The 27,004-nt window shown below is 41.6% G+C and overlaps 1 long non-coding RNA gene across 4 annotated transcripts in view; it reads right to left on the bottom strand.

The window, feature by feature from the left end:
• LOC119020486 overlaps positions 1-26,391 on the bottom strand; it is a 51,818-nt gene extending 25,427 nt beyond the window's left edge. Inside the window, exons 1-3 of one of the 4 annotated variants that reach the window (XR_005075341.1) lie at positions 26,254-26,391; positions 25,845-25,959; positions 13,225-14,144 (exon numbers count right to left, since the gene is read on the bottom strand). This is a non-coding gene — a long non-coding RNA (uncharacterized LOC119020486). Of the gene's footprint in view, positions 1-13,224; positions 14,145-19,128; positions 20,483-25,844; positions 25,983-26,253 lie in introns of those variants that run through there. The other 3 variants (XR_005075339.1, XR_005075342.1, XR_005075340.1) reach the window with 3 other exon arrangements.
• Positions 26,392-27,004: the final 613 nt, after the last annotated feature.

The raw sequence follows: 27,004 nt of genomic DNA, 5'->3' as shown, positions 1-27,004 counted from the left end.
TAATATTTTGTACACCACTCGGGAGCGTGTAAGTGTTCTCTTGAATGTGTTCCAATTAAGAAACATCCCTCAGGCACAAATTGGTTTGGACACACTGAAAGTGTTCCCATATTTTTACATTATTTGGGAGACCATGAAAAACGTGAACAAAATGCAGAGTTTACGTGCCGTGTAAGTGTTGAAAAGCTGCGTGGTTTGTGGAGTCTGACAGAGGAGCTCTCTTCTCTCCAACTGTCAGAGCAAAAGCCAACTGTCCCCATCTCCATCTGCTCTCTATCGCAATGATGATTCACGTCTGCTGCTAATGCTGCAAATCCAGAGATGGTGTCGGGTTGAGTGTCAGACTGCCTGCTTTTAAGTGAACATTTTACAATCCTCAGTGGTGAAACAACATTTTGAGGTATTTACAAAAACATGTACCTAAAATGCTGAGCACCTTCAAATCAGTTCATCAAATGAGGAAAATCATACTGCAGACTTACATACAACACACTCACATGTATGTACACACACAGTAAACATGATTGCCAAGTCATTCATGTATCATGGCTATTGGAGAGGTGGGCCGTGAGCCCCTTTTGCATTTTTTCCAAGAGAGTGGCTTTGGACTCACATTCAATCATCTGGTAAATTAGTTTAATCCTGCAGCAAATCTGTCCCTCTCCTGGGACGTTTCCAGAGGTGTCAATCGGAGATAAGGCCTGTGTGACAATAAAGCCACCAAACCACAAGGTGGGGAGGGGGGCAGCAATGCTCTTTAACTCTTCCATACATTCAATGCAATTTGATTTATGGGATCAGAAAGAAAGACAGCCATTTTCTTTTTCATTAACCTGTTAAAGGAAAGATACGATGTGGACAGTCAGTGTTACCTTTAACAAATGAGCTTCTGTCTGCCAGATGTCAGAGGAAAATCTGTTCAATTAAAATCCCTGTAATACTGCCAGAATATACCTTTTGAAATATACAAAGTGTCTCCATAAGTATTTAGTAATTAATTAATAGGTGCCAATAGAGTGTTTTCATATTGTTGCTGCTGTATTTGAATGGTACCAATGTAGATTAATCCTGCTTCTATCCAAAAGATATTTAAACTTTACCACTTTCCATTCATCAAAAACTAATACGGCATATGTTTCAGACCCCAAAATGACAGGCAGATGGGCACACATGCACACTGACATGGCTGAACACACACATATACACACTTCAACAGTCTTGGTCTTCCTTCATATGAAGTCCAGCCTCTGCAGATCACTTCTGCCCTCTATTGACTATGAATAGGACTGCAGTTGCAGGGACGTGGAGTTGGAAGAAACTGTGAAAATTAAGTTTTAATTCAGCGTGGCTTGAAATACAGTATCAAGAAAGTCAAAGCACAACCCGATTAACTGCTAAATTAATTATCGGGCACCTGGTATTAAGATCAACTTAAAAGAAACAAAGGAAGTTGTCTGTTTAAGCATTAAGAACAAGTGAAAGCAAATACATTTATCATTTAAAGTTTATGATTTGATTAGTGAACTGTCATCACTGTTATTTAAATTCTATATTTTCAAATTGAAAATATGACTGACAAACAAATGACATTCCAATAGTGAAACTGGGGAACAATTCTGAAGACAGAGACAACACATATTTAATCATTAATTAGTATTATAATAAATCATAATACTCACTGAATGAATTATTTTACTCACTTTCACAACATTTTGTGTTATTAATCACAAATCAAAATGTTCTTAAAACTACAAGTTTCACATTAATCATTTCAATTCACTAAAATCAAAATTTTGGTTCTCTTAGATGCCAAATCCACTCCAGTGTTCATCATCACAACAAATCTGAATTAGTAACTGAAAATCCTCAGAAGGCAATAAAAGAAAAATCTAGTCATCAGCCACTGCATTTTTTTAAATATAGAAGAAATAATCTGTATCCTGTAAATTGTCGTCACCACTACTTCTACTGGGTAATCCCTAATGGAAATGTTCTATGGGAATTCCTAATTTTCACAAATGAACTAATGTGAAAACAAAATAATGTCACATATGAAGTGGGCATTTTCCCAAGTGATTGTCTTTTTTCACATTGAAATTAAGATTTCCATATAAGGAATTACATTTCCACACCTGAAATACAAATGTTTATATGTAATTAGCTTTATTAAAGATTAGAATTGTCACATGTAGATTGGTGGATGCCATCAACCTCAGTGTTTCACCTTGCTCCATAGGATACAAGATCACATCTTCACAATGAAAAATACTCTACTCAAACAGGCTCTAGAAACCTATAAAAGTTTCCACAAACAGTGAGCGGAGAGCTAATGCGATGCAGAATGGCATAACGGAGCGGGGGCGAGTCGACCGGGTGATTTAATGTGAGTCATTTTAACATTAAAACAAGTGGGACACAGAGGAAACAAAAAGAGCAAAAGAGGAAAGGAAACTTCAAAATGCTCTTTGAGGAACATGAGATCACAGGCTGCAATTATATAATTCTTGTCAAGTGATGGTGGCGATAGCCTAAGAGGAATGCACGCATGCACACACAGACACACATGCACAAATAAACTCCAGTGGGAGAATAGTCTCCTTGACTGCATTTTTAAATGTTGGAAAGTTATGGGGGTCACATGTGGGTCAGATACAGGAAGAGTGTGTGTGTGTGTGTGTGTGTGTGTGTGTGTGTGTGTGTGTGTGTGTGTGTGTGTGTGCGTGTGTCAGGCCCTGAACACTGGGCCCCTGATAAAAGCACTTCTTCTGATTTCCTCCTTTGGTTTCTCTTTTTGTCCATTTGGTCCCTTTCTAGTTATGATGAAAGTCAAAAAGCCAAGCGTTCCCAAGTGTTCCCTGATGCCAAGTGCAGATTTGAAGTGGGAGCATGACTTATGGAGTGTGTGTGTTGTATGTATGCATGTTTGTGTGCTTCAGGGTCTCTGTGCTTTGAAAAACAGTCAATCTTGATATGAACCCATCACACGGACTACAACACAACCGCATAAACACAAACATATATAATGAATAGTCAGTAATAGTACAGTGTGGGGCTTTCAGATGAACACTCAGAATAAACCAGGCATTCATGCTGTTGCCTACATATCACGAATGTTACACATCTCTCCATATCTCCCAGTTTACAAAACCCATTTACAACACCGGGACTGGAATACAAAGGTTCCAGTCTGTGCCCCCCGTCATTCACATGCACACACACACACACACACACACACACACACACACACACACACACACACACACACACACACACACACACACACACCACAGACTGGTGGTGGGGCCAGGGGGTCTGCTGCTAGGTTCCCAGGGAGCCTCACTGGTCTGATGGAGGCACTTTGTCTGAAGCCGGGGCAGACTGCAGCAGACTCCAGAGGAGATGCCTATCAGCTACCGGCTATGCTACGGCCTGGAGGAGAGCGGGAGGGAAAGAGAGAGAGAGGGAGAGAAAGAGAGAGGGGGGGACTACAATACAGGATGCTGAATGAAAAAATTGTCAGCATCAAAGTAGACATTAAAAAAAAGCTAATTGTGCCCTTAAAACAGAAGTAAAAATCCCACATCAACTTGAATTTGGATGGTGATATGGGGCTGAAAAAACTCACAGGAAATAAACATATCCGATGAGCTGTGTATGCCATATATTGACATCAGCATTTTACTGTGCCGGTCAAGCGATTGAGATAAATCCCTCAACGGACAAATCAAGTTAAGGAGCCCAACTGCTCTCCATTGCAGATAACGGTAGCAGTGGAGGCCATATGTGAGTGTTGACAGGCAGAGTGATGTATAGTGAAACTGAGGGTGAGTCAGGTCGGTGGCACACTAAAGGTCAACAAGGAGCGCAACCTCTCCAGGTGTGGCCTTCTTGCTCGGATCCGACAGAGCACAAACTCTTTCACACTTTCTTTCTTCGTCCCTGTTTTCATCCTCCTAAATAATCACTCACTGGTTTTAATATATATATGCAATATACTGTTAGTCTTTTACGCTGACAGGGACTCTGACAGGCACTGTAAGGTGCTGAGCAACGATACGAACAACAAAAAGCGGATACGAGGATGAATGCAATTCCTTTCTGCCGTCTTTTTTCTCTAATCTCTCACTCTGATTACCAAGGCAGTGCAGGGATATGGATTGTAGTGGTAGACAGATCTAATGTGCGCTGTCTGCTGCATGGCGACTTCATAGTTAGAGCGTGAGGGTGTAGGGTAGGGGGCTGGAGGGACTCGCACCGTGACCCAAGGATCTCCACGGTCTCTGTCAGCGGAAAATTAGATTACAACAGTGGGACCAGGGGGAGGACCTGCGGAGGGGGCGTCAAGAAGTCTAAATATGGAGGCCTCAGCATGTCCGTAATCACTTTATACAAGTTATATGAACCAACAGACTTATCTCCTCCTCGCTGTCCATACTGCAGATGCTGGTGTCAAGCACATGTGTGTGTGTGCTGTGAAACCTCCGTACTTCTGTGGTGTCCTTTTACAGCGAACTGGACAAAAAAAGTGTACAGTGGAGCATAAATGTTAAAAGAAACGTCTGAATGAAAGGCAGCCAAAACAGGCCAATTGTGATGGTGCCATTCTGAGAAACAGGCACAAAACTTGTAGCAGTGCGACCACATGGATTAACACTCAACATAACGAAATGATCAACCCGAGTTGGGGAAAAAAAAAAAAAAATAGCTGCTATGTGAGATCTTGAAAGCCTGAGAAACTTTTTGTTTTCACTAAGTCAGCAAAGGATACAAAGTTGTGGCTACTTATGTGAAGAAAGATGATCATTCAAAGATTTGATATGAATCAGTCACGACACAGACAGAGGAAAAGACAGGGAGGAAAAGTCTGGTGGACAGACACCAGCAGTGACTGTGAATGGTGGCAGCAGACAGAAGCGGTGACGAGAAAGGAAAGGAAAAGAGCAGGGGGGGGGGAGTGGGTGACGGACAGAGACAGAGCAGAAAATTGAAGTACATGTAACATGACACAAATGGACAAAAGTATTTAGCTAATGATTTATTATTAAACAGAGCAGGCAGCCCTCCCCAGCCCGATCCCCCCAGCCTTGCCCAGGCCCCGGCCCTATTGTAGGGAGATGGAGAGGCAGATAAGCAGGGCTGTAATGGTAGTCAGATGGCAGGTGGGCCGGCCGAATCCGGGGTTAATCACTGCTAAGTGCTGTGGAGAGGGGAGGACACGGGGCCTGGCTGAAACACTGTATCCTGGGGGGCATTGGGAGGACAGGTAAGTCAGCCCAGGTAAGTCTCCTCGGTGGCTCAGAGAGACAGCTGGACTAATGGTGTTAACTCAGGAGAGTCGCCACAATGATATGTTACATCAGTACGCTCTCCTCCATCTCAGTCTCTGTCTTGTGCTTTCAAACCATGTTAGGCTCTTTTGTACGTGCTCCATCCTGCCTTATTGCTTGGAGCATTTCCGAGTAACACAAGTGATTTAATCTTTCGGAGAGGAAGGAAAGAACACTTTGTAACAGACGAACAAAATACAAAGGTCTGTGGACCTTTAGACGGAGCTCATCTGATGCAAAATTAATTTAACATATTTTTAACAGGTCATTTTATTTCACAGATGGATGAAATGAAAGGCTAACATTTTGCGTGCGACATTTTGATTTCTAATGTGATGATGATAAAATCCTCAGATTTTAAATCACACAGACAGACCAAAAACAACCTCAAAAGCAACATACCAATGAAAATCATTTAATCTTGTCCCTCTCTGGTTTCAGTTCATTCATGTTTTTCACTGAGAGTGGCCCCTATCGGCTGCTGTCTCTACACTCTGAGCTGCACTCGCCTCCAGCGGATATCAAACTACAGTGGCCTCTCCTGCCACAGCATGAAATGCGGCCCGGCGTGCGTCTAAACAGCGGATGACAAACCCATAATGAAGGCAGTAATTGGAACAACATTTTAGGTCCACTGTGCACGTCTTGCTCTGGTATCCTTGCCGCCATCAGGCCCTTCTCCTAAATCATTCCCAAACGTCCGGCAAATCAAAACAAAACACGGGGAAAGGAACACAACTTTACAGAGCAGTGACTTCTGATGGGCCATTTCTGCTGGAGACTCCAGTCTGTGTGGAGGTGGGCCTTACTTAGCCCTTAACGTAAAACAGGCTGCTACTTTGGGCTACATTCAGCTGGAGCCATCGGATGTACTGGTGCACTGTTACTCCAACACACACAAGCTGTTGTTGTGTTTGAAAATAAAAGCTACGCAAAATAAAGTCTGCACTACACGCAATCTGTCCTGCGATAACAGAGATGTGAGGGAAAACAAAATGCGCACATACAGTACATGGGCCCCCACAATTTCGACTTTAACACACACACACTCACACACACACACACACTTAGACACATCTTAAAACACAACCATCAACCATATAGCTGAGCTTATTCCTGTGCCTGCTCCCATAAAATGGAGTCGTCGTAAACAACAGATGAAGTCATCTTGTTTTAGAAGAAGAAAAGAGGAGAGGTCAAGTTGAACAGAGAGCCTTAGTTAAATCATCTGCTTGCAGTAAACAGTTGAGAGGAACATCTATCAGCCAGGCACGTGCTGCTGACAGTATAATAATAAGGTAGCGAGAGCTGGAGCGTGCACTGAAAACAGATGAAGAGAGCCACTTCCCTCCAGAGACAGAGAGAGAATGAGGAAAGGGAGAACAAATAGAAAGAGAAAAGTAGCTCATCACCTTCTCCATCAGCATGGCGGGTGGCGCTACTGTGACTGAACACAGTAACACTGTTCATAATCACAAGGTTACTGTTCATTGTTGGATGTGACCTGGTGGACATGAGTGACAAGGTGGGCAGCCAGGCTCTGTGCTACTGCGCGGATAATTAGCTCATGACGACAAAGTGAACTTTGATGTACAGTCTCTCTCCTGTAACGCTTTAATGACCTTAGAGCTGGTATTTGTGCACGTCTGTGTATGTGTTTGTGTAGAAAATGCCTGCACACACTCAACACACGCACACTAAATGAGCACACACACCCTCTCTCATACACACTCGGCTTCAGCCAGCTAGTAGGCTTGATGTCAATCAAGTGGGTGTCTAATTAAAAGTAACAGGAGGAAGCTGCTGGGGACAGCAATCGCTATCGGACTCACATTTTCATATGAATGGCCTTTTTTAATTAAACTCAACAGCTAATAAGCCTCAGTATCCAGACCATGTAGCAGTTTAACAGACAAAGAGCCACAAAGAAAACACACACATACACACACACATGCATTGAAAAGAATGGGGGATGAGAGGTAAAGACAGAGGGATGAATAATGACAAGTCAGAAACAGAGTGATGCATTGCCTTTGAACCTGTTGGCTCTCCTTTGTTTATGCAGGCGCTTTGCCAGCAGCTATTGTTGTCAACAAAGTTTATTTAGCGTTGATGGTATTAAAGAACACAGTCGGACAGAATTTGCCTTTGCCATGAGACGGGGAGAAATGAAAAAGAGGTAAAAGAAAGAGCACTATCTCTTCCTCAGATGAAAAGGAAGAGTCTACAAACAATTTGGGCACGTGTGTTATTCTGTCCCACAGCTAAAGGGTAATTATAAATGTATTTGAGTTAGGGTGACTGGATCAAACAGCAACAGGACTAAACCAGCTGTCTTTATTCAAGCCAAGACAGGCAGAACAATAACAGCATTTTGCTAAATGATTTGGGGTATCATAAAATGAAATGTCTTACAAAAGTAAAACGTCAGTGTAAAATCCAATCTTATTCCCATCAATGGATTTAGCAGCTATTGAATTGAAAAAAAAAAAAAAAAATCCTGACAGCATAATTCAATGACATGAATTTTATGCTTAGCGGCATGGTTATATGATGTTCAGAGCTTTACTGCCAAGCTCTAACAATGACATTTAGCAGCTCCAAAAAAAATGCTTTGTTCATGAGCCAGACATAATTAATGTGTTGATCCTCCTCTATGTGAAATTAGCAAGACACTCAAATCCGGTATTTCTGGAAAATAATTTAAAAAAGGACATATTTTCTTCTTCGCCATCCCTCCCTTCTCATATCAACAGTGTGTCGGCAAACATACATAATACATAATCACACCAGGCTGCCAAACATGTGTGTGCAGAGAGAATGGAGACAAAAGGCTAAATAAATGGGATGTATGATTCCCATACTGCTAAGATTTCTCTGTGGAAGAGATTATGGTTCCGTTCTAACAAACACGACAAATCTCCATTCTCCCCAACCTTTTACAGCAGATAAAGGGCCTTGGATCCCTTTTCCACACTAAATCCCAGATCAACTTCTCCTTAGCTATTCAAACCACCCAGCAGGTTGTTTCTAAAAGGCTTGAAAGTGAGCCTAGAGATAGTCAGCTCTGGCATCTCAAATGAGCTCTCCGTGTCGCCGTGATGTACGCTCCACTCACTAATTCTCCCTCTTTCTTACTTCTTCAGAAACTTTTAACATCATGACCCCGAGAAACATTTGCAAACTATAACAATAAAATTAACTTGTAATGAGCAAAATAATTGCACATCAAACGCTGCTCGATGGTGGAGCGCAAGCTTGGAAGAAAGAGCCCAATTTACAGATTACATGGCTCATGACTACCGAAGTTCAAAACACGGAAAAATTGGTTGTGAAGTGAGAAAAAAGGGCCCTTCCAAAACGACTCCGAAGCATTCTTTAAACTTGTGTAATGGATACGCTGCGGGCAACTGGGCAAATTCACCATGCAAAGAATCTCCATTCTGCACGCAGCACTTCAAAGGCGAAAAGGAACGGAGTTTCAGTGAGCCAGTGGGCACAGTGAGAGGGGGGAATGAACTCGAGATGCACATTTGTCTCCTGGAGTGACAGAAATTGGCGGGGGGTGTTTAAAATGAGAGATTTAGCTGATCTAGGGCAGAGTAGTAGCTCAGTCAACACCACAGTGCTTCCTCAATCTTCAAAAACAGAGGAAAATCATAATACAGAGAGGAGAAATGCTGAGAAAGTTAAAATGGATGGCAAAGACGCACATCAGACTCGGAGGAGACTGTGGAGACGTTTTTTTCTTTCCTCTGCAGAGAGAGAGAGAAAGAGAGAGAGAGAGAGAGAGAGAGAGAGAGAGAGAGAGAGAGAGAGAGAGAGAGAGAGAGAGAACAACAGAGCGCAACAGAGAAGAAATGAGAGATGGAAGATATGGAGATAGATAGTTGATGTGTTACATTTTTCTCTAAGAGGCAGCACCCTTTAATGTTGTGTTGGTAGAGGAAGTAGAGCGGAGGAAGAGATTACATTAGCAGTGATAAAGTGACCAATGCCATGCCGTGTCTTACCATCAGATACACACACACACACAACACCGCAGATTACGCCGAAAAACACCTAAAACCCAGATACACTCTGGACTGCAGTGGACAGCTGATATCACCTCTACAAGTCCACATGTGGAGGGAAAATGTCTGATTTGCCAAAATAAAAGCCCGGTGTGCAGGGCTAAAGCTTCACGGTCATCTTCCTTCACAACCCAACTGAGTAAATAGTGTTTTTTTCCTGTAAAACTTGTGCATTTTGTAAGTAGTTGCTGAAGTTGCTGTCAGTTGGAGTTAAAAATACCAAAACAAGGTCACAGAATTGTTATGCTAAATTGCTGAGAGGTAAAATAAAAAGCCACAAAAGCTCCTCCGACAACAGTGTTGCTATTTATTTAGCTGTCACAAAATGTTCAAAAGAGACATTTTCTTGGCCACCAGGTCTCGTGCTCATTTCTCACATTGCCTCGGCTCTCACCCCTCACTCATTCTGTCTCTCCTCCAGCCCTCTTTCCCTCACAAGGCACTCTCCTTCTCCTGCTCTGGAGCCTTATCTGATGGGAACCCCGCCACTGTTTGCATAAAACACTGTTTATAAGGGGTTGCATATGTTAAAACATTAAAACACACATTCGACTGCGTGCACACACACAGATGCTGCACACATGCGCACACTGACAAGTTGAGCTGTGCTGACCTTGGTAAAAAGCCGTGCAAGCGACGTTCAGTAGATTTGTTTAAATAAGGATTTTCCTTTTACATATCAAGGAGAAGAAAAAAACTAAACACACACACACACACACACACACACACCACATTGAAGTTGTTTAACTGCAGTTTGATAGCATGACATACACACTAATAACATGATTTATTAATCTGTCATCCTAATGTTTTAATGGTTTCAGGTTAACTGATTTACTTAATTATTATTAAGAATAACATGACAATCCCCAATATTTGTTATTAGTTGGTATAGATATGATTTACTAGCAATATGACAGAATAGAGGAAACAGCACTATAAGACGTCAACAAAGAAGAAGTCAAGAAACTCACAGTGTCTTCTACAAAGTTTTCACTCACATGTATCAAGTTGATCAGGCACATTTAAGACGATTTGTAACTACCAAGAGGAAACCATGTTATCATTAATAACAATCAGCTTTTTATTTATGTTGATTTATTTTGCCTTTATTTTATCAGTAAGTCCCATTGAGACCAAAGATCTCTTTCAAAAGCGAGACCTGGTCAAGGGAGCAGCCGTAGAAAATCACAACATATTAAAATGCAACAACATGATATTAAAAAAAAATCCCAAATAAAACAGAAGAACAGCAGCTATTCAAACACAGTGGCCTCTCAAGAAAAACAACGGCATGCCTGCTTCACCACATTCTTTATGATGACCTTTCAGCAGAACAGGGCTGCAACTAACAATTTTCATTGTCGATTAATCTGTCGCTTATTTTCTAAATGAATCGATTAGTTGTTTTGGGCCATAAAATATCGATCAGTGTTTCCAAAAATTCAAGATGACGACCTGAAATATCTTGTTTTGTCCACAACCAAAAGACATTCAGTTTCTTGTCACAGAGGAGTACAGATTCACAAAATAAATGACATTCAGGGAGCTTGAATCAGAGACTCTTTTTTATTTAATCACTTAAACAGATGAACTGAATATCAGATTTGGCAATTAATTCAATAGTTGATAAGTGATCAGTTAATCATTGCAGCTCTAGATCATTTGATGCCAAAGGTGCATGGTAGCAAAATGCAGTTTTATCCCAGATCTGTCAAAATAAGGGATATTTTTAAAAGCAACCGCTTGGAGGAGCATATTTGATAACTACCAGAGCCTACACATGAAGATAAGACAAGAGTTTATGAAGCATTTCCAGTTTGTCGGCCCCTAACAATCTGAAGAAGGAGCCCCGTTCATGTCCCGCAGTACTCCAGGCGAAGCACCAGCTGCTCTGGAGGCAAAGCCATCGTGAGGTCTGTATATTCTTTTGCATTTTTATTTGCTATCATACAATATTTAGATACTTATCTGAGTTTTAACAACAGGGTATAGCACTCCTTCTTTTGATCTCCACTCCACAAGACCATCTTTAACTAAGTAAAGTGTAGTGTGATAATTGCTCTGGCAGCAGCCTACATAAACCATTAGTCTTCCCATCAGTCTCGCTTCATTTCTGCCCGGTGACTTGTCCACTATTGTGCTCAGTTAAAATCCTGCCATTTGTTTTCTTAGAAAATTAGGTTACTTCTGCAAATTTACACTAATTTACTTAACTTACCCAAACCTCAGACTCCAGCCATTCAAAAGGCCACGCTGTTTGTTTAACATGCAACTTGAACTCTGTGACTTTTACGTCAACCCTTCCTCCACCCTCCGTGCTCTGCTTCTCCATCCCTCTCTATTCTTAGACCCTCAAACATTGATCAATGGTCCATGTGGTTCAAGCCTGGGACACCTTCCCCTGTCTGGGATTAAAACTGTAAACCACAGGGGGTTTTGACCCGCGAGATACATCAAGATGTGGTTTCGATTACTCCACCAGCACTTCCTGGGGGAAGTTTTCCTCTAAGCTCACACCCCTAGAAAATGGCTCCTTGATATCCTAATTCCGAACAATGGCTCTCTATTCTTTGGTCAGTCACGTCAGCATGTCTTTTCCGGTGTGCACAGAGCCCTTTAAACTGAGCGGCAAGGGAGTATGATTCCCAGGAGGTTGAGGAGTGAGAGTTGTGTATAGATTGGAAAGGGTGCTGTCAACAGAGACGAGCCTTTTGCCCTGACACATGACCCGACTACTTCCGGGTCATGTCGTGATAGCCTTCCTGAAGGTTATTCAGAGTGCCAGCGGTGTTTCACATGACCTCCAACACATCACATTCCTCAGCACTAGTATCATGAACCCCCTTTCCTTTCTCTCCCCATCTCACCACACACACTTTCAGACACCACACGCCCACCCGCAGCCCTGATGTCATATCCGATCATGTCAGTCCAACCACACAGTCCGAGAGTGTCGACCGTGGACGTTTAATGTGCGAACATTAGACTAGAATGGGGTTGGTGTCAACAGCTGAGTCATGGGGGTTAATAGAGACGATGGTAAGTGCAGGGGTCTTCAATGCAGCACGCTCTTTCTTCGGCCACGCATGACTGAAGATCATCATCATTAGAGCTGAAGGCGAACAGTGATGAGCTCATCACAAAAAGATGATGGTGTTCATTTGTCATGTCTGTGAGGGGGCATAACTCATTCACACAGTAAAGTGTTGCAAAGGTTGTGAAATTCATCAGGCTGAGAAGAATATCTTTTTTTAAAGATTCACAAAGTGTCAGTACCTTGTTTATGCACAGAAATCAAAGTGGTATGACATACAGAATTATCTAATAAATAATTCTGTTGATATTTTAAGGGGACTACACTAGATTAAAAGTGAAAAACAGTGAAACAAATACTGCCTACATTACACTTTAGACTTATTGGATGCTTGTTTTTTAATTAAGCAACATTTGACTGGGAAGACATGGCATTTCAGTGCAAATAACAATCTCAATATGTACAATTTGTTTGAATTACAAATTGACAGTACTGTATACCATCATAGCAACTTTTTAAAAAAATTCAATTGAAAAAGTTTTTATAGATAAAACAAAATGATGCAAATGTCTGATTTGATTAACTAATTGAATTACATGAAAATCGATACTTAAAAAAATAATCAATAATTAAAAAAAATAATCCTATGAAAACAGCTTGTCAGCAAATATATAGATATGAAAAATACAAATTAACTGTAATCAAAATAAAGAGTTCAGACGATTTATTCATTTAGCGATTAATCAGCAATTATTTTTAGGGACTGATTAATTGTTTCAGCCATTTTTCAAAAAAAAAAAAAATGTTCTGGGAGCTTCTCCAGTTGAGGATTTGTCCTTTTTTATTTTCTTGTAAATTGATAATCCTTGGACTGTGAGTCATTTACTGGAAACCATAAGAGACTATTTTCACTATTTTGTGACATCTTGTAGAAAAGACTATTACTCACTTAATGGAGGAAGTATTCTGCAGATGAATTGATAATGACCGTAACTTCAGACAGAAGTAGTAGTAAATGCATGGATCAAGGCAGATAAAATAAAAACATAGACAAAATGAATTTTTGCTTAATAAAAACTTTTAAAAATCAATAAAAAACGAGAAAGTAGACTGAACAGACTCCAGAACAATCAAATTAAAGTAAAAGTAAAATACATTTTTTAAAACGCTTTCTCTGTATAAATGATATTACAAAATGACACCTACTGACAAATCATCTTAAGTTATAATACACTGTCAATATTACCTAACAACAAATAAAAGCCACAGGACCACATACTGACAAAAGGAGCATGGTGTTTGAACAAATCATAGAGTAACCACTATAAATAAGTAGTCAGAAAATGAAAAAGCCATTGTTTCTTACTGCAAATGTATCAATTACATTCTGTTCTATTACATCACACTACAAAACTTACATTATAGCACTTCCACTTAGGTATACAACGATATGTGACTCTAGCAACGTGTGGCTGTGTACATCATGGTGCTGGATTACTTATAGTTTCAAACATTTTATACCTTAATCTGCTTCCAGACTCGCACAGAGCCTTTAAACCTTTGAGTGAACCCCTGCTCAGCACTCAACTCTCTGCGGATACACAGGGAGTTGTGTCTGGGCCCATTAGGACAGGCTGGGGGTATTCAAAGGGTGCGCCAGAGTCACGTGATGGGTTCCCACAGCTCAGAAACTCTGCTTCCCTGTAGCTACAACAGGAAGCAGAGTTTAGGGACAGACTAATGGACAGTCATTATGCTTTCTGGCTCTGTTCACTCTCATTTGTTCTACTAGTGTGAGAACATAGAGCCTCTCACCCCGCGGCGCAGAAAGACAGTGATATCTGTACTTTGTTCATTATGCCGCACAAGTGATAGCCCATTTTCCCATTTCTTGGCTTTTATTCATTTTAATTCATCCTCTAGTTGAGCCATTTCCCCGGCTGTCCTGCTCTGCTCAGTCTCCTGGTCTCTACTCTATCTCTTAATTCCCCTCTGATTGGTAGAATTGAATGAAACACTGAAGAAATACAAAAAACTGCCTCTCCAAAGTTTCTTCCTCACCAGAACCATCACTAAATTTCACAGTCTTTGCAGCAAAAATCCTCATTCATTCTGCATTGCTAGAATCTCCCTGTTTCCTTGTGTTTAACATGTGGAGAAGCGGTGTTGACGGAAGAGACTAATCATAGCATGTTTTTCTTCAAACACAAGAGAAGTTTTACTCCCACCATTCTCTTCTGAAGTTAGATAACCCAATATTGTTTATTACAATGGCTGACAGCATTCTGTCTTCCTGTCTCAGCACCTGTCCAGTGTGACTCCAATGGGCCAGAATGGATAGAAGAAAGGATGGGGCACAGGCAATATGGCTGCAATTGTTAAAGTGTGCTTGAGAGACAGCCAAAAGAGACAGACCCACCAAACTGGGCCAAAAGGGAGCTCGCTGAATGGTGTGTGCATGATGTGTGTGTATTTAGGGGGCAGCAAGGATGGGAGATGTCAACATTTTTTCTTAAGAGTGCCCATCTCCATTTGCATAATTTCCATTCCCCATGGGCAACAAAGAAAAGAAGGAGATGCTCATACAAAAACCAAATTGACGAGGGAACAATGGTGGCCTGAAGGGTCATTTTCAGGGGGCTAAAATTTCCTAAATCATGGTTTAATACTTTGTCAGGCTAGTTTTGGAAAACACTATTTTGCCAAAGCTCAGTCAGACTCCTGCTTTGTATGATTTGACAAGCAAAATACATCAAGCCCTGAATAGTTCTCAGACAATCAAAAAAGAAATAAAAAGAAAACAGTGCCTTTCATTTCACTTGTCAGTATCCTTTGACTTTGCTGCAGACCAAAATTGAGCAGATAGAGGCACAGAGGATGGTTGACATATCAATGATTAATGCTCATTCTTCCAAAGTTGAGTTTGTGATGCATAATTCAGCACTAGTCCACAGGTCACATTAAAAGTGTGGACAAGTGTCAAATAATCCAAGGAACTACAGCTTGCATGGACGGCTGCACCAGTAGCACGTATGTTCACCAAAGGTTTGAGTTAACTGGAGATATTTACAAACTAGGTCAATATATAAGGGAGGTGAAGAAACCAAGGACGTAGATAGTTGAGGTTGCTGTATTAAAAGTTTTGTGAAAGCTCTGATGGGTAAAGGCGCACACACAGCTGGCAGAGGGGCAGGTGTAGGGAGTGAGAGGCCTGAAGTGAATGAGCGGGCGAGCAGGCAAAGATGGATGATGGATGGTGTTGATACAGGAGGCAGCAGCCCGGCTTTATCTTAGCAGCACAAGCCAGACCTGCCGGGGTGATGGGTTGGCTGTCAGCCCTTTGTTTATGGACCACCACCCATCTCCCATCTCCTATATGCCCCAAAAGCCGAGATCACTCAAAAACAGCCACTTCCTCACCGCTCTTTGTCTCTTCATCTCTGACTTCTGTCTTTTTTCATTTTCCCGGCTAACAAATGGTATTTTGTCATCCCAAGTTTGCTTCGGACGTACAGTAGCAAAGGAAGAATCTTATAAAAGTGTCCATTTAATTTGGTTGGCAAATATGAAAAATAAATATTACATTAATTGTAATAATTTTAACTGTAGATAATGAAGCGTGTCTTCCAGACATTTAAGTCTATGGAAGAGGAAAGAGAAGAAAGAGAGCAGAGGAAGACGAGACAGAGAGTAAAAGGGAAGAAGTGAACCTAATCCAACCATATCCCCACGAGTTGCACGCTTCCAATTAACGACTGGTTGGTTTATCAGTCTCCGACGGCTGATTGCTGTTTTTAATCATTTTCTTTCTCTACACGGTTTCTCCCTCTCTATCAGTTCTTCCCACTCTTATCATCTAACCCCCTCCTCGCTCTGTCTCGCTTCCCATCCCTTCTCTGCTCAGCGTTGCCTCCGTTTCATCATGTTCCTCATGGAGCTGCACTCTCACGCTGTGTCCGGCATTAGAGCCCCCTCTGTATGTTAAATAAAAACTTTGATGTGCATGTTAAAATTCTATCCTGTCCTATGATTGTTCTTCGATCACTGATACAGCACCTTCCACAATGGATTATCCAGATCCCTGCACCAATCTGAATTAAAACTCCAAAATAGTTGTTTGATCAAGCAAACATCAAGCCTGAATACTAGAAACAGTAAAGTCAAATCAAACAGGACAGAGATCCATGCATTCACCCACAGTGCAGGAAGTCTGATAAAGTTTGAGCTTTTGGCTAAGGACAACAAAGGGTATGTTTAGGCCTTTTCTCCTGACTCATCCAGGAATGCAGCTGTAGTTCTCTAAAAAAAAAAAACAACCACGTCCTTTTTCACCTGCCTTTGTTAGTGTGATTGATTTGAGACCTGAAATGTGCCTGTCACATTGATCGATCTGTCCACTTGATGGGAGGGGTTCATTCCTCCGCCCGTTGGGATGGTAATAAATGGGGGATGACGGGTGGCTGACGGAGCAGCAGTTATGGCTTCTTTAATTTACCCAACGCCTCACACTGACAGAGACTCATAACAAGGTGACACTGCGCTGTAATGGTTACGCTCAGTCACCTCTTTGTCGAGCGGAGAGAGGGAGCGGGGGTGGAGGTGTATAATGTGTGTGTGGATTTTTAGGTTTGTGTGTGTGGAGGCTCACTGATTCGATGTTGCCTCTCCTCCCTCTGGTCAAGGTGTTATTGAGAGTGGGGCTGTTATCTCTGCCCATGAGGTCGCCCGCTGCCTCACTAACAGCAGTACACCGTCCCTACCAATCCCAGCAAGCTGAGCAGCGTGTCCGGGTGGGTCGTTGCTAGCCACATCCTCCTGGGTGGGCTATAACTCATCTCCAGACGGGGATAGGGCCTTATCTCAGTCCCCCTCCACAGGCCTGCCCCTCGCCTGCTCTGTCTTAGGGAAAAGATTTTCTGGTGCCCCAGTGTGTGAGTTATAGTCGGGGTTAAGGTGACTGAATAGGCCTGTCTGTTTGGGTTGTCTTTGTGGATTTATGTCTGTGTGGCCAGAGGAATGTGAAGGTGCACGTGCGTGTGTTTATACACTATATGTATGTCTGTGAAACTGAGATTTATTTCCCATGCAAACTAGCTGTGTGTCTGCTCATCTTAATGTATCCTATCCCATAAGGCGAAACACTTTTGTCATAAGTTATTTAATCATGTGAAGGGCATCGTTACAGTTGCATCTGAGGGTTGCCCCCCCATCCCCCTCTTTGCACGCACACATACACACTCCCCTCCACCCACCTACCCCATCCACGCCGCCTCTCTCTGTCATCTCAGCCTATCAATCAAAAATGTATTAAGTCCAGAGTCGGGACCGATCAAAGGCAGAATTCCTGGGAGGAGAGCAGATAAGGCCTATCTCATTAATAAGTGCTTTACCATCGTAGGGGCCCGTGCGCCTCGCCACACCCTGCCTGCCTCCCTTTGATATCTAATTATCCATCCGTTTCATTCTGTCAGAGAGGGAGGAGAGGGACGACTCGTAGTGTCATCACAACCAAATACTGTTGCGTGTGTGTGTGTGTGTGTATCAGGATCTGGGCAAGGGGCTGCACCAAACATCATGACATGCAGCAAATCCAAACATGCAGAGAGTGGCACATGTAAACAAATGCAAATAAGATGTTGTTGCAAAAGCAACTGGGTTCACATTTGTATGGCACCACTGCTGAAAAGCTGTCATGCATATAGTGTGAGGCTGAGATGGAGAGAGGGATCTATTTTACAGAGTGTAACAGCCAGCTGCTGCTGCTGAGACTCAGTGGCGGCTTACAGAGCTACCTTTTAACAATCTGTAGGGGCAATGAGCTCTAAGAGTGCTGTAAAGAGCTGAAGACGGATAAGATAGTAGAGGGTGAGGAAAGAAACAAGATATTAAAACATCAAGGTAAGATATTGAGGGATGAGGACAATGGAAGGAGTGCAAGGGTTAAGAGGATTTTTAAGAAACGCTGGGTAAGGACTGATGGACAAAAGAGGAAGAAGAAATGAAGAAGGAAGGTAGAGGCAGGCAGAAGAAATGAGAGAATGGGAAATGGGAGGGAGAGAAAGAGCAGGGCATTCTTTTCCCTTCTCTCCTTGGTTTTCTGTAAGAGTAGCTCAGGAAGATAAGGCTAAAAGGTCCGTCAGTCTGTTGTGGAACAATCCATTCTGTGTCTCTCTCTCTCTCTCTCAAGATACTGCTTTTCACTCCGTCTAATGGCACAACTCAGATTTCTAGCGATGCCTCTCGTGATATGGCTCATCTCTGGTGGCATGGTTTACTGACATCACTTGTCCAATACAATACACTCTCATCCCATAAAGAGCAAACCAGCCCCAGGTCTAATGCGACAGTAAAATTCTGCAAACACTTTGGGCTACTTCGCTTTTTAAGAAAAAACCTTCAGTGTGGCTAATATTCAAACCAGTGTCATTTATTGATATAAAGAAAGACTATTCAAAGCCACAATAAAGGGCTGAATTATGCCTTCATTTAACTGAGCTGTTCAAACCCTCGTCCCTAATCGCTCAAAGCAGAGCTCGGAGACAAACACAAACCGAGGAGGATTTAGAAGAACAAAACCCAAGACAAAACACAGGCCCACGTGCCCAACAAAGACTCCAAAGTCTGCCTCCCCATCCCATGTCCCTCTTTTAAAAAGAGACCTTCATCTCTTGGCGTGCCTGTTATGTAGAGACTTTCTTCAAGAGGAGAAAGGAGGTGTGTCAAAGACATGGGTCACAATGTTTACGAAGACGACTTTTAATCCAATCACAGCATCCCACTGCTTTTATTTCCTGTTTCATGGGATTAAAAATTAAATGAAACATAATAAAAAACAAAATTAATTTATGGCTGAATAACACATTTTTCTGTTTTAAAGGCATGGGTTTAAAGACTGAGAGGAATCTACAAAGGCAATAACTAAAGTCAAAGAAGCTAATTAATTTCTTAGACTTTAATTTTATTTTGTATTTTTCTATTTCTAAAGGAAATTTTGATGTAAATCCAGCAAACAATGCCCAACATTCATTGAAATTATTTTTAAAAGGCTTCACAAAGTTTCAGTTCTCTCTAGTCCTCCTCCCCCATATGAAGCTAAGACACCAGTTAATCAGTATATTATCAGCTGAGAATACATCTCTCTCTCTCTCTCTCTCTCTCTCTCTCTCTCACACTGTCTCTGTTTCTGTTTCTGTCTCCGACCTGTAGTGAAGCTGCCTGAGGGTTTGAATAACTGTCTGGTGCCAGGCTGCCTCACCCCAAGGCCTTGTGGGAGATGAAGAAGAGGTCAGCAGAGGTGGGGGTGCTGTGTGTCTGCATGTGTGTGTGTGTGTGTGTGTGTGTGTGTGTGTGTGTGTGTGTGTGTGTGTGTGTGTGTGTGTGTGTGTGTGTGTGTGTGTGTACATGTAAAGTTGTCTGTCCTTGCCTTTCCATCGAGCCTGAGAGACAGATATAAGAAAAAGGCAGAGAGATGGGAAAAGTGAGTCCATGGAGAGACATGAGAATGGGTGGAAAAAGAGAAGAGTGTACTGCAGTCATGGGACCTATAACGCTACTCAACAAAGCACAAACTGAAGCATAAAATCATGTGGAAAGGACATCCAACTGGCTACTTCAACAGGATATATTTGGATCTACATTCACGTCCATAACAGATTCCCAAAAATGAACTAATTTCAATCAAATTTAGATGCCACACACACAAGAACTGGAGCAAACCTCCTCCCTTAGCTAATATGTTGCCCTTGCAGCAGTGCTGGGTGTGAGAGAACAGCTCAGACCCATGATCAGATGAAAGCGAGGTCAACCCACTGGGATGAACCTCTTCTATGGCTGACCAGGGCTAGAGGGGCTGCCTGCCTGGGTGGGCACTGCCTATCCCCTGTACAAACGGGTCTGGTTGTGATTTGGCTCTGCGGACGCTAAGACGCAGCAGAGTGTTCCTTCATTTTCTTTCTTGTTCCCAGGATGCCTTGGCTAACGTGGGTTAGGAAGGGGTGACAGAGAGGTCAGGGGGGCTCCGGTAGACTGTGCCCTGAGGGTGAATCCTGGGGAGGGATAGCAGAGTGGTAGTTGAGAGAGAAAGAGAGAAAGGGGGGGTATCCCTCAGGAGCCTTGCCTCTCCCAAATCAAAACAAACAAACAGAGCGGTCGTCTGATCTAATCTGGCTGAACTAAAGCCCTCCAAACAGAACGCCTGGAGCTGCTACTACACTGGACTGTAACTCGTCCTGCCCCTCACAGTAAATTAAAAGTGCTTTAACTACAATGACTTCATTTTACAGGATCTCTCCATCGAGAGTTAACAAGCACATATGTAATGAAACTCATTTACATTAATGCCTGCAACATATTGGTGGGTGGCTGCAATATTCTCTGCTCTGAAGTGGAGATAATAGTTCAGACATGGAGCTAGTACATCTTATTATAGATGTCATATCAACTATTACTGCAAGCACTGTACTGGATACATGAGTTTATATTTACTGACATCCATTTTACACACCACAAGAGGAACAGCATTTCATTGGCTGCTGCCTGGGAAAGCCTACATGTTTGGCTCTTTGAATTCTCGCCCTAAACATTCCTTCTGTCTCTGTGTTTTGAAGCTTTGCTTTGGTTTAGACAGTAGACTAAACTTCTCACTGCCTAACTGTTACCCCAATACAATGCTAAACAAATTCCTCTTCCTCAGCAGTGCATCCACCAATCGTAGCGCGGCGTTTTGTCAGCTGACCAGCGAGCGAAGATGAGGGTGAGATTAGCCCAATCAGGGGTCAGGCCAAGGTTATCACAACCACTCCAAAACTAAAACAGATGGAGAACGTAGTGCGGCACGACTCAACATCTACTGTCGGACTCGTATCTTCAGGCCATGTATTCTCCTGCTCCGCCGGACTGGAAGAATGTCAGACTTTGGTATGAATTCTCAGTCATGTTGCTTTAACAAAACAGACTGTAGATCAGCAAGTCTGAGGCGTATGATACGACACATGATAAGACATGTTAATTTCACACATGCAGTGGTTAAAGTTCTCTGGTTAAAGTCCTCATAGGAACAAACAGAAACAACAAAAGAGGCTTAATGAAGCCCCCACACGAACAATGCTCAAATGCCTCCTGATCACGTAGATACATTCTCAGATAGTTGCACTGAGGTGTATTATCACAAACATATACTCATATTCAAAGTAGACTGAAATCACCCACCTCTTAGGGATGGTACTAACATTAGGGGTCTAATTTATAAAATACTACACAAACAACACCACATCAAGGTTATCTGAGAGGAAAAACATGCTCCAAACTATCGCTGTGGTTGTGTTGTGTTGAGTGTTTTACCCATTTTTTCTGTTACTCATTGATTTTATCTTGAACTATGGGTGTGTGCATGATTTTTACTGTCTGCTCTGTTGACCTTGTTTTGCGGACGTTTTTAAAAATCTTTAGTCAACAATGTTATTTAAAATGTGCTATAAAAATATATCTGATATTACATTACTTATTATTATTATCATTATCATCATCATCATCATCAGAGCTATCCACCAGTTTTTTTCGATTAGAGTCTTACAAACCTGCACCCTTATTTTCTCTTGATTTCTGGTTACAGTGCAGACCTGTCTTGAACTGGCCTTCAAATACAAATAAAAACTTGTATTGCACAAATATACCCCAAACATCATTTCTGTCGTCTGTCAGTCTGCTCTCGCTTTTTTCCCCAGTTTGTCTATTTTGGCATAATTGTTTGCTTGTTTTCTTCATTATCTCTCCATCTGGAATTCAACTCCCTACAGTGATAAACATGCAGCCCCTCTCAGTCTCTTTCCCCTTCATTCTCTCTCCAACTCCTTGCACCTAGATGAGATGTAATTGTGATTGTGATTAACAGCGCCGTGACAGGAGGACACAAGACTTTAGTCGTGATGGAAAAACAAACAAACAAAATCGACGAGATAAAATGATGGAAATATGTACAACGTCTTATCACAGATGCTAATTGTTTCCGTGTGGGAGGGGAGAATCGCCAACCGTGGAGGGGAGCGGTGCACGTGAGGGAGGGAAAGAGGAACTTGAGAATATCCTCCCTGTGCGTTTGGCCTGCGCCTGACTTCAGAGCTAAGCCCTCTCTCTCAAGAGAAGGTCAACACCAGGTTCAACTTTTCACCTCGGCACCCTGAGAGAACACACTAAATACCAAGGATTACACCACAGTGCGCTGCAATATCGCCTGGCCTTCACTGCAGAGCTGATCTACACAGGACATTTAAAAACCGCAATTTAGCAATGCATTTTTCGAAGCAATATAAATACCACAACAAAATGTGTGTGCAATAGGGTGAAACACACTTGGAACATATGTGCTGAAAAAGCAATAGTATAATCCGCCTCAATATTAACTGCAGCAGTTATGCAACAGCTGTAGTTTTTAAAATATATCTAAATCATAAATATTGACATTTTTAAGTCACATTAATTGCAAACTACATTTAAATTAAATATTGGTGACATCCATCAACTCACACAGTCAGCAGAACATCAAAGGAGACACCACAGCCAGATGTCAACCTCCTGTGCTGAGGAGACGAGTGAACAGGCTACAGTGGTCAGGAGTTGATGAACCGAAACTTTCAGGCATCATGTCTAGTAGAGCAATGTGTATGTCAGTGTGTCTATCTTGTGCACGTTTTTCTACGTGTGCGTGTGTGGGTATGGCGATGTCAGCGTAGGTCAGGTGTAACTGCACAGACAGAGAGACGGGCAGGCGGCCGGCTGGCGTCAGCGGCCACACGCCTGTCACGACACACCACACGCCGGGGAGCCGCATACCGCAGCACCCACACTGTGTACACACAATGAGCGCTCAGTCCCCTGCATCACGCACCAGCGGCAGCAGCAATGTGAAATATTCACACAGGGACAAAAGGTAGAGGGACAGGCGGGGGAGGGAGGGAGACCTGTGAGGTATGGACCAAGGAGAGGGTTCAAGAAAGTGGTGTTGAAGTAGCACAATGAAATAGGAACTTGTGACAAACTTGAGCATTCAGATGAATGTCTCACTGCGCAGCTGATTGAGAGCTGTATTCTTGCATAAGACAAGAAAAAAAGTTGTGGAACAGCTGTTCCAAGTCACAACATTAATTTTGATATTCACCACAAAAATTATAAAAACGTTTTGTCAGTAGGAAGGTGACTGCACAATATGATAAGAAAATCATGTTGCAAATATTTTAATGGCTATTATGACTGTGCTATTATTTACAATTAATGATCATTATAATTTATTAAAATCATAATAATGTGACATTTGTTGATGTCTGTATAAAAAAAAAAAAATACACGTTTTCTTACATCTGGAGAACAAGGTTTGTCGGACAAGTAAAGCATTGCTGCAGCACTACAGTACTTCATTATAATGCTGTTTTCTACACATTCTACCTATAAAAAATGATTTAAAAATCTGCAATTAGTATCAGTATCAAGCAGTAATCAAGCAATCGTTCTCAGATCTGAGGATTTCCTTCTCTCCTCTCTTCTGCATGATTTTAAATTAAATCTCTTTTGCCGATTGTTGGTTGAAAAAAAATGAACAGTTACACCATGTCACGCTGGGCTCTAAGGACAGTTTTAAAAAATTAAAAAATAAATGTTTTTTCTGACATTTTATAGACTAAATAATATTTTGAATAATCAAAAAGAGATCAAGAGATTAATCAAAACTGAAAATAATCCGTTGTCTCAGAAATAATCACAACTTTAATTCAGTCACCTCAAAATACTGCAGTTGTTTCTATGTAGAATTTTCTAAATAAACTCTTTCAAATGTAATTTCAACACGGTAATACAATATTAAAACATGATGTTCCTTCACTTTACGTCAACGGAAAACAAAAAAGATCCTTGGAAAAAATTATCCCACAGCAGTTAAAGCTGACAAAGACTGTGGGACCTTAGTTTAGAGACAGGACAGATGTTTCATAGCTCTCTCCCGCCCTCTGGTGGAGCAGCCAGAGACTGACGTCCACTCCCTGCCTGTACAGCATTATCTCTTATTAAAACTTCCTTTAGTTCAGTCTGACCTGATGTTTCTAAACTTGTGGGGTTCTGAGGGATGAACAGCAAAGATATTAATGTCAGCCATGTGTGAAGAAGTCGCTGGAGCATTTTCTGCAACCAGGGCCGAATGGAGTACAGTGGGGCCCTCTCAAGCTATTGCCGACACCCTGAGCCCTGCACATCTGGTGTTAATCAGCAAAGCTTACACTAACACACATATACACACACACATACAAAGAGACAGACGCACATAGGCAAACACTTCGGCAAAGATCCCCTTAAGAAAATCCCTCTCAACTCCTGAACTTCCGACATGACTGGGGTCAACACACTTGCCCTGGATCTATTAGTACACACACCGCAGCCATGTAATAAGAGCTGGTGAGTTGTTACAGTACAAGGAGTTCTGACACACATGCATATACACACATATAATACATTTCAGACTCACTGTATGGGGCAAGTGCAGCACATAACCAGCCAAGCGTGCAAAAACACACATACACTCAAATGAAGGGTATAAAAGGGGGACAGAGACAGAGAAAATGTACGTTCTGAGCTGTCGATGATATATAAAAACATAAAGATAAATCACACCAGTCTCTACTCCATAATCAGAGGGACTAAAGCAGAGCTGGTTGAATAGTTAATAGCTTTATTCATATTGCTGACATTCGAAATGTTAGAATGCTATGCAGCATTATGGGGGGGGGGATTGTTGGTGATTCATGTAAGCCAAACATTTCTAATAACTCCAGACTGCACCTTCCTTTAACTGGCCAGTTTAACAGCAATTTAACAACATTAACATAATAAACCTCAGTTGAAGCTTTGAATATGAAATAGTAGCATTCACTGTAGCGCAATCTCGAAAGGAGGAGCTCCAAAAAGGCCACAGTCTGTAGTTTGTACAGAGAATACTAATGTAGCCAACAGCCAAGTGAAATCACCCAATGAGGGCTTTATATGAAAACGTGGCAGATCTGTTGCTTGGTTTTAAAAATAAATTAAAATAGTACACTAAATCTATTCTTTTTGAAGCACCCAGATGACATTTTTATTTAAAGAGAAAACATCTGTTTTCTTTCCTGAATTACTGCATGTAGCTGTGCCTGAAGTTCATGTGTGATAGAAAGGTAGCTTCATCTGTCAACAATGATTTTGTTCCACCTTCAATAATATACACACGTAAAGTAACATACATGAACATACGTCTCATTAAAATGGCATAAAAGGCAAGCTTATTAAGCACTGAAACAAACAAGCGTAAAATGACTGCAGTCCTAAACTACTGCATAGTAACATACATCATACACGATACATTATCCAGAGTTATTTAGAAAAATAACATACCTCCGTCCACACAGTAGAAGCTCGTTATTACATCTGTCCTGTGTCAGCTTCATGTCACCTGCCAGTGCTCTGCTCTGTCCAGGTGAGGAGCAGGTGCGGCTCTGTGGGCGCTAACCTGACAACAGACAGTTGACTGACCTATGAAGGTGCATATATACATGTAAGACTGCACATACAGTAAATGTCACCTCTGTGTAATATTAAGCAGACATAAGGAGTTACAGTCATATATTTTGTTTATCTTATTTATTTATTTATTTATTTATTTTAATTGGCCGTACGTTGTTGTGTAAGTTAAAAACATTAGTTAGTTAGCTAGCTTGTGCGAGATTAATGTAAACTAGTAACTACAGGATAATTATCAGTTATCGGTTTTACTCTCTTATTTATCGTAGATGAAGAAGTTTACCTGAGGGACATTTTCCAAACTCATTGGTTCGCGTTTGTGTAGTGTTTTCGTTCGTTAAAGGGAAAAATATTGCAAAAAAGCACATATTCATAGTCTGAGTGTGACTTGTCAGATGACGTTTTCAACAGTGGCATCTTCTTTACGTCGCATTAGTGACGCAACAAGCTGTAGAGAGCTCACTGCTGCCCCCTGTGGCCACAAAACTGTGGACAAATCCCTCTCCACACCTGCCATTTCATTAAATTAACCATATGGAAAACGTAGAAATACTTAACTAAATATATACCAAAGTCTATATGTTCAATACTGCATTTAAAGCAGTAATATGATATCCGATATGCTAATATTTTCCAGTTTATTTTGGCTGATTGTCCATACTGATACCAATGATGCACATATGTTTTCCACCTCATTCCAGAGAAAATCACGTCTCTCCTGTCCAGAGTGAACATATTATTTTGCCTACTTGTATCCAGATGGCAAATTATATCCATCATCCATCCATCATCTGTACACATTATATGTACGCCGCTTAATCCTCTGCAGGGTCGCGGGGGGCAAATTATATATGCTTTTTAAAATGCATGTACACTGGGGAAAATAAGAAAAACTACTAAGACAACAGTTAGTTTCCCTGAAGTATACTTAAAGGGATATTCCGGCATAAGTTTAATACTTGGTCTAACACATTGTGACACCAAGTAAGATCCCCACCTCGAGAGATCAAGTTTTCCAATTGCTAGCTTATGTA

The sequence above is a fragment of the Acanthopagrus latus genome, chromosome 6 (genome assembly GCF_904848185.1).
Source record: "Acanthopagrus latus isolate v.2019 chromosome 6, fAcaLat1.1, whole genome shotgun sequence".
Classification (NCBI taxonomy): Eukaryota; Metazoa; Chordata; class Actinopteri; order Spariformes; family Sparidae; genus Acanthopagrus; species Acanthopagrus latus.
Note: the sequence above shows the minus strand (reverse complement) of the source record. Positions and strands in the feature narration are given on the sequence as shown.